The sequence below is a fragment of the Anneissia japonica genome, unplaced genomic scaffold (assembly GCF_011630105.1).
Source record: "Anneissia japonica isolate Jap-2015-1 unplaced genomic scaffold, ASM1163010v1 scaffold7587_len162328_cov177, whole genome shotgun sequence".
Classification (NCBI taxonomy): domain Eukaryota; kingdom Metazoa; phylum Echinodermata; class Crinoidea; order Comatulida; family Comatulidae; genus Anneissia; species Anneissia japonica.
Genome location: NW_022686739.1, coordinates 55,022 through 63,945, shown reverse-complemented (window position 1 = coordinate 63,945; position 8,924 = coordinate 55,022). Strand labels below are relative to the sequence as shown.

The window sequence follows — 8,924 nt, the reverse complement described above, 5'->3', positions numbered from 1 at the left end:
GTCATTCCAATTTTCCCATCTGATTTGAAAGTGAGTGTCAATAAATACTGCTGCCTTTCGTTGACACTACAAAGTTAACAGTCGGAATGAATGTTTCTGGAACTGTAGACACACTGGGGCTGTACACAGCTCGTTGGTTAGTGTCTGGTGTTGGTATCGTTGCGAACTTCGTCGTCATATTTGTGTTCCTTTACAATGGGATTTATAAGAAGTCTCTGTCGCTAAAGTTACTTCTCCATCAGACCCTCATTGACATGACTGGCTCTTTGGTGTTCTTGATCTTCTACAGCAATGCTCCTTCTGGCACTGACGGAACAATATTCTGTAAGTTTCGAAGTCTGTTTTGGTACACAACAGCAGCATCGACATACAACCTCGTTATGCTTTCTAGTGATCGTTATGTTGCAGTTATACATCCAATTATTTACCGCCGGAGATCCTTAAGCATGACAGTATTATACCTGTCCTTAATGATTCCACATTTATTAGGATTTTTTCTTGGCGTTCATCTGTTTCTAAAAACTGAGGAAGATGAAGGAGTATGTTATTATAAAGTTACACCTACAGAAGTTCACTTCACAATCTTTTTATTTACCATAAACTTGCTGGTGCCAATTATTATCATGGGAATCTGCTACGGCAGCATCTTATGGAAACTACGAAGACAATCAACGGTTAGTAATAATTTGACAACAGGCTCACAGTCAAGAAAAAGTAGCCTCATCATAAGGGCGGAGACGAATCTATTATTCACACTTACACAGGTTACACTTGTATTTCTGATAACAATGGCGCCGAACTATATTTACATATTAGTTTATAAAGTGTGTAGATGTTTTGAACCGAACTCAATTCCTCATAGGGTAACTGAATTGTTGACTGCTTCTAACTTAACCATCAATCCATTTATATATTGTATATCGTTCGAAGAGTTTCAACGCGGACTTCGAAAGATCATAAATGCAGTAAAGATTGGAAAATCGCCAATGCAGTAAGGATAGTTAGAGTGCATTAGCTTTTTTGTACTTCATTTTCCCAGATTAATTTCAACCTTGATTTGTTATCCAGCCGAAGATTAATCAGCATTAATAATCAAAACATGATAAGCTTATATATGTCAATTAGTGGAGAGAGTAAAGCTAAATATCGTCTGTTTAGGTAAGCACACCATCATGCAGAGCATTAATGAAATTAGTCAGCCTGGGGTGACAATGTCCCACACTGTCACTGTCGATACCAATAGTAGGCTAGGTCTACTGAAATATTTAATAATACTATCGGTCATGCGGTAACAAAATTGAAAATTTTAATTCCACATTTTAATTGATTAGTTTATATATTTAAGTAAGATATTATCTTAAAATTAAATTAATTGAAACAAATTTCTCCGTCGAAATTAACTTTCCTGTATTCTTTTGCATAAATACTTATTTTTTTAAATTAGCATTAACAACAAAACATAATACATAAGTGAAATTAAAACATTAAATTATTATCTTTTTTTAAAATGCATTGATGACACATAACATATACAAATCATAAATACATTCGACAAATTGAATTGGAAGTTCAAAAAGAAGGGGAAAAAGGACAAGTTAGGGGTTTTTTTTAGATTTTACCACAAATAGTTGTTTTAGAAAGTCCCACTTTTCATTAAATATATCACATTTAAAGTTTAGGTCAAAAATAAATCTATCAGTATTATAACTCTCTAAAATGTCATGTTTGATTTAATCAAAGGTTTGGAATCAGCCATCTTACTGTTAAAAATCGAATTTTTAACCAATCGTATAATAAAATTAATGGCAGCAATTCATAAATTGACTGGTAAGCAATATTTATGTTTTTGTAGTAAAATGTCTGTAAAAATCGGTAAAAACTGCCTTTTCCGATCTATTTCTCATTGGAAGCTAATCCTTTAAAATGAGCTAGTCTCAGATTTTACCTGACTTTTTTAGGTATTTTTCTGTTTTTACTTATAGTACATCTTTTACTGTCAGCATTAATATTTATGTTCATTCCTTTGTAATAATAATAGTATATAAGTATGCTTTTAATGACTCTTAGTAAACACGTAATTAATTCTGTCAAAATGGTGATAAACACATGACAACCAGGGGTTGCGCTAAGGTTTGACGGACTGGGGTCCGATGTCTCCGACAGATGGGGTGGGGGGGGGCTCTCCGACGAGAGCGTAAGTGGATCAGGTCAGGTGTCGCTCAAAATCCTTCGGATACGATTAGGGGCGTAGCTATAACAATTTAGGTGATTCATTGGCTTTTTAGGGCATACTAATATGTAAAAAATACATATAGGCCTAATTGTATTTTGGTTACTCCAGACGGGATGGGTAGAAGCTCTCAGCGACGGGAGCCCTCCCACACTGGCGCCACCCCTGATCGTAAGTGCAAATATTCAACGATATGATATTATTATCCGATTATGTAATGATGTGATAATCATCTTAATCTTCTTCGTATTTGTCTGGAAAATTCAATCCATCTTCGTTATCTTGGGAATTTGTTAAATTAAAATGTTATAGCAAAATTAATTATAATGCGCGTTGGATATACGTTATGCCCTATCACGACATGTAATCAATATACCGGTACTCAGTAAGTGGGGGGAATTGCAAGCTAATCTACCGGGACTCGAACTCACGTTAGCCTTATACCACTTAGTCAACAAAATAATAATGTAATGTAAATGTAGTTGGATTTCATTTGATACTGAAATCTCAAAGCGTGGACTACTTCATACAGTAATTTGATTCCCCTACTCTACGGGTCTGAGCTACACGGTAAACCGGTACCAGCTACTTTCGTCTGACCACAACATCCACTTGCAAATAGCACAACATTATATATATATATACATATACATATATATATGTACATATATATATATATATATATATATATATATTGATTTATATATATGTATTTATATATATATATACAGTGCTCTATTTTTTCAACATAAGAAAATACCAAAGGCTTAAATCAATTTAAGAGGATCCTCAAAGGATCCTGGAGAAAACATGGTGTGTGCATCAAAACTACTTCCCAGGAACCAGAATCTTGGATAGAAACATGAGTTTTTTTAGCTCCAAATCCTATTAACCAAGTAAACCAAGTAAGTAATAGTGGAAAGCCTGTGTTTGAATTAAACAAATTACAAAACATTTTACCATGGATGAAGAAACTCCCAATTACCAGAGTCTTTTATTATTCACTCTCTTCCCTACAATTAATACATTTGATTTTGTTATGATTAAACCTTATACCTATATTATACTAAAATCATTTGCAATGTCTAACATGCTCTGCAAATCATTGGCATCGTTTGCTGATAGTACGACATCATCTGCAAAAAACTAAACAGCCCATTTGGTTTTTTATTAATGCAAACTCCAAATTTGAGCGACCAAGAAATTTTGCTAACTCATTAATGTATATTGAAAAGAGTATCAGTGACAAAACACATCCTTGCTTTTCACCTTCTGTAACTTCAAAATAGTCAATTTCAACTGACCCAAATTAAACTTTACTTTAAACCTTTTCGTATAAATTGTTTAAAATTGACCATACCTTTCCTTTTATGCCAAAATTCCATGCAATTTACACGCCACACGGTATCAAAAGATTTAATTACCAGATTAGCAAATTAAGTTAAAAATTAGGACTCTCTGTATAACTTCTTTCTTTGTAAAACAGTGTTAAAATGTTATGTTTATGTTTATATTTTCTTCTCTTTTTATAGGTCGAAAACCCCTATGGAAACAAGCTCATAGAGCTTATAGGGTTATCCTCTTGCTCTCATTTTTGTGTGTTTTTATGCACTTGTTTTTTGTTTTGATATTATAATAATGAGGGCAATAAGTAATAAACAAACAAACAAACAAATTAAGCTTTTTTTTTTAATATCATTGCAGATATAATCACCAGTATAAAGTGTAAAAAGAATAGGTGATAGAACACATCTGAGAGAACGTACAATTGGGTTTCATTTCGCCAATCCCAACAAATTGTAATCTGTCTCTTGGGTAGCTAATTAACCATAGCATTATCTTAACGTTAATATTCATTTTGTTGAGCTCATCTAAAAGTAAATGAGACTGAATGCAGTTAAAAGCGCTGAAAAATCTATGAATGTTATCTAATTTAGCTTTTTGGGGTAGATGTCTATAGGCGATATCGGTATACACTGCATCTTCTACTCCTCTGTTTGGTTTATAAAGCAAATTGCATATCATTATTTGCCACACCATCATGAGATTAATTAAATTAACTTTTATTTATAAATTAAGCATGATCCTTTCAAGACATTTCATAGGATTTGATGCTAAGGCCACTGGACGATAGTCATTGAGTGTGGAAATTTTATTAGATTTTAGCAGTGATGTTATAGCTGATGTTTTCCATGTTATTGGTATAATTCCAATATTCACTGTACGTTGAAATATTTTTATTAAATATTGAAGCAATTCAGCACTCTATTGCTAACCCCATCTGGTCCAGTGGCCTTGTTTATCTTAACACATAAGAATACACGTCTAACATCCATCTCACTAATACTTATTTCATCGTTGTTTTTCTCATTATGTTGATTCTGATTTAACAAAGACTTGGTTATTGCACGTATGTTTTCACTAAAATCCACTTCGTCCAATCTACAATAAAATTCATTAACATCATTGGTAAGATTAGCATTAAAGTTGGCAAATGTTTACCTTCCTAAATTTAAAATTAGTCATTCGTTCCATTGCCTTTCAAGCTCCACGAATATTATCATTTCCAAGCTTCTTTCCATACTTTAACCTTCCTAACTTTATCGATCTATTAATTTCTCTTTGTCTTTCCTCAACAAGGGTAGGCATACTGTTCTTATCAACGAAAGCATTTTGTTTTTCTTTAAGTAATTTTCTAATTTTTCTTGTCATCCATATCTTATTATTTGGATGTAACTTTTTAGTTTTAATTAGAACAATATTATCAACACAATATCTTATGTACTCACACATTAGCAGTGGCGTATCTAGGGAAGGGCGCGGGGGCCACAAGCTCCCCCAAAAATTACTCTCCCCCCCCCCCAGTCGCCCCCAAAAAAATCACGGTCAAGCAATTAAAAATCACATAAAATCATTATATTTTGCGAATTAGCGCCTCTCGCATCCCCATCAGACAGCCCCCACCCCATTTCAAAACTTCTAGATATGCCACTGCTAATTAGTTACACCTCTCATCTAAATTACATTTTCTAAAACTGTCCAGTCTGTGCTAGGCTACAGGAGCACGTCCTAAGTTAGTTTAACACAGCATCTGTCCAAGCTCGATATTTGATCGTCATTGGTTTGCTCTGTTTCACGCATTGTCTGTTGTACCTTCATGGTAACATGCATGCAGTATTGTGATCAGACGAACCAAGTCGGAGAGCTAATTTGTTACTGTATTTGCATTTAATATAGCTATTTGTCTCATACTGCAGTAGTCCTAGTTGGTTGATCAATTTATTGCACATAGTTAGGGTACTTCAGAGAGTGAAGACTCCAAATAAATATAATATATATGATAGACAAGATAGTGGATTGAAAAAAGAAATCTTTGGCCTACTAACTTTATAAAGTGGAATATGTTCTCTCATCTTAATTTAATTGTATTTATATGAAGTGAAGACTACAGATAAATTAATACAATACAGACGATACAAAAAAGATAATGAATTAAAAAATAACACTTTGACCTACTAAACTCATGAATCTTAATATAATCTTATTTACATTAAGTGAATACTACTGAATAAATTAATACAAAGCTTATGGTTGAGAAAAGCTATAATGAAAATTGATGAACACTTTGGCCTACTACAGTAAGCAAATAATTGGAATCTGTTCTCTCATCTTGATTTATTTTTATTTACATTAGGTGAAGACTATGGATAAATTAATAGAATACATATGGTAGAGAAAAGCTAATGAATTGATAAAGGGGCTGTTTTTGAATTTTGAAAAATTTAGGGGGCGTGGGCCGGCTGGGCCCCCTTGAATCTGCCACTGAAATACTCATCATAAAAAGTTTTCCAATTACCCTGGTAATTACAATCGTGCCTGCTTATATATTTTGTGCAAACTAACATTCAATTATTTACTAGCATTATACCCATGCTCCGCACGGTGTTGAATGAGTCGGGGAAGGTGGCGATCATGTACATTGTTGAATGGGGAAGTTGAGGAGGGAATCGTTGTGGATGTTATAGTTACCATAAATCTCTTTATTTTTCTGAAGGACGTCTTTGTAGTTAATGTTTTGACTGTCTTTGCTGCACACTGTAGTCCTTGTGAGGAAGGGTGGATCCAGAATGTTTCAAACGGGGAAAGGGCCCCACACAGTTTCAGAATAATTGAATATTAAAGCAAATAGCACATTGCATTGAAATTTTTAAAAATTAGTGGCAAAACGGGGCAGGAGCCATTCACAGTGACGTCCATCTCACCTGCTGGATTCCCCTGTTGCTTTGGGCTACCCTCTTGTAAGTGAAAGTACAGAAATATACAGTAGGCCTAGCCTGGGCATGAGAGAGGTGTTTGTCTTGAATCAAGGTGGATGCATGTAAAGGCTTATCCGAACTACACTTTTTTTTTATAAGAACCAGTAAAATTTTGCCCAGGCTCCGTGTTCTTATTTTTTGGCTGATTTCAGGCTTAAAATGTCCCTATTTTGTTCTTATTTTACACACTTTTCAAAAACAGAAAATTATATTAAACAGACGTAGTATACTACTGTAGATAAAAATGGCCCCTGAAAAAAAGGCACCAGAAAAAATGGCCCCAGAAAAAAGACCCGGTAAAAAATGGCCCCAAATGACAGTTACCCCTACTGTACTGTATTAATAGAAGGTAGGCCTATTACATAGTCACAACTACTGCATATAAGGTACAGGTATATATTTTTTTTCTACTTAAAAAAAATAATTAAAAAACCTCATTTGATATTTTACCTCAGTCTCAATTTGTTCTTATTTTGTTCTTAATTAAGCAGTTTCAGCCTCAGTGTTCTTAATCTTATAAAATGTGTTCTTATAAAAAAAAAAGTGTACTGACACTCAATCAAAAGAACCCGTAAAAACATTCTCCCAATATGTCTTGGAATGGGTACCCTTTAAAAGTTGTTAACAATGTACTTAAGAAATTAAATGAACCTAAATGTATACATAGGCCTACTGATGATAGGCACCAGTTAAGTGTGTTCAGTAGTAATCAATTAATATTAACTAACTCTGACACTAATTTGCTATTTAGTTATTGAATCCCAACACGATGGCGTGTATTTCAATACTTGGAGTATGTATTATACTTTCTTATCTGAGATTAATCAGTGGACCTTTCGGTTTCTCCCAATATGTTTACGTACATTCAAGGTATTGATTGGTGGAGCTAGATTGGTGACCCTATCTATCTCGACCCGGATTCGAGAGATAGATCTAGGCCTATCTCTGATCGACATCATGTGCTAGGCCGCGCCTAGCCCAGAACCAGAGCGTAGGGCTGTGCCTAGCCTAGCTAGGCCTGTGCCTATAATAAGACCTGTGGTAGCTAGCCGGTATGGTTAGGCCGAGGTTATATCAAAATGGCTTGTGCCCAGGTGTATCTTTATTATTTTTTACCTGATCGACTTCTAAAACATGCCATTTATTGCTGATGTGCCACAAAACTACAATAATATCCCGTATAATGCAATGGGTACTCCGAAGAGGTACGGGAACATGCTTGTCACCCATTTTATTGACGAACGTGAGAAGGACTGGGCGGTGACGTAATGTTCGGTGCGAAACATAAACTGGTTCTTTTACGGCCTGACCCGATAATTTTTAGACCAAGCATTGCAGTACAGAATAGATGTGATTAATTGTATTTCTTGCGAAACATGGCGAAACAGGTATTGATTTTCGGTAGTTTTTTTCGTTGTTATCCAATCAGCCTTAAAAAATAGCGGAATTCGTGACATTAAACACTAGAAGTCCCAGTGTATGAGAAATATGAGCACATTCCTGCCAACGGTTTCAGAGGAGATAGGGGAAGTTACGCGGTGGCGATTAGCAGAATATGATTCTACAGATTCTGAGCTTGTTAATTGTGACGTACTCGAACCATTAAAAAACTTAATACAGTCACTAATTTAGTCTTTTTGCATGTAAAGTACTTTTAAAATCAATCAAGGATTTCATTAATTTTTCCTCGGTTTGTATTTCATTTTTGTGCAAGTATTACGATTACACTAATTGTGAGTGGAAATACTACCGGTACCGTCTAATTTACGGTCAAACAGCTGGAGGGAAATTGAAGCTCACAAAACATGAAGGTGATTCATGACAGTCATTCTTAATTGTTGTTCTTTTTACACTCGCTTGAAAGTGGTGTTTTAGCTATAGAAGATTTGAAAAGGGGAATGTCCCCTGTCCCCCTGTCCCCCACCGATCGACGCCCATGTCCTCAAGTTTATGACCTCCCTTCAGTATTAAGTGCTTCATTTCTAGCCATTAGTCCGGGTTCTTGACCTTGTCTTGGGCGATTTCCCGTTAAAAAAAGTGAACATATTAGACAAATTGTGTACAATGTGGGCCTACGGTTTGTCCTGATCCGTTTGATGAAAAGTAGAATATCACCTACATGGTATACTGTACTTTAACAAGAACATTATGACAACGTTTTTTGTACGCAACAACTGCTTTCTTTGACTCACTTATTACTTTCTCGATGTTTGTTATTAGCTTTTTAAAAATTGTAATGTCCTTTGCTCTGTTAACATTTGTGCAATTCTTTTTTTTATTATTATTATTTTTCAGAATTCCAATGTCCTTTTTTTGTCTCTTCTATTTTTTTTTTTATAATCCTTTTTTAGATCTGTGCAATGCTATTGTTGTAAATT

At 34.7% G+C, this 8,924-nt stretch overlaps 1 long non-coding RNA gene across 1 annotated transcript; it reads right to left on the bottom strand.

The window, feature by feature from the left end:
* Positions 1 to 396: 396 nt before the first annotated feature.
* Positions 397 to 7,774, bottom strand: LOC117117288. Its single transcript, XR_004446880.1, has 3 exons — positions 7,663 to 7,774; positions 3,287 to 3,376; positions 397 to 522 (listed from the first exon to the last, which is right to left on the bottom strand). It is a non-coding gene; the product is annotated as an uncharacterized LOC117117288 (long non-coding RNA).
* Between the last annotated feature and the right edge of the window lie 1,150 nt (positions 7,775 to 8,924).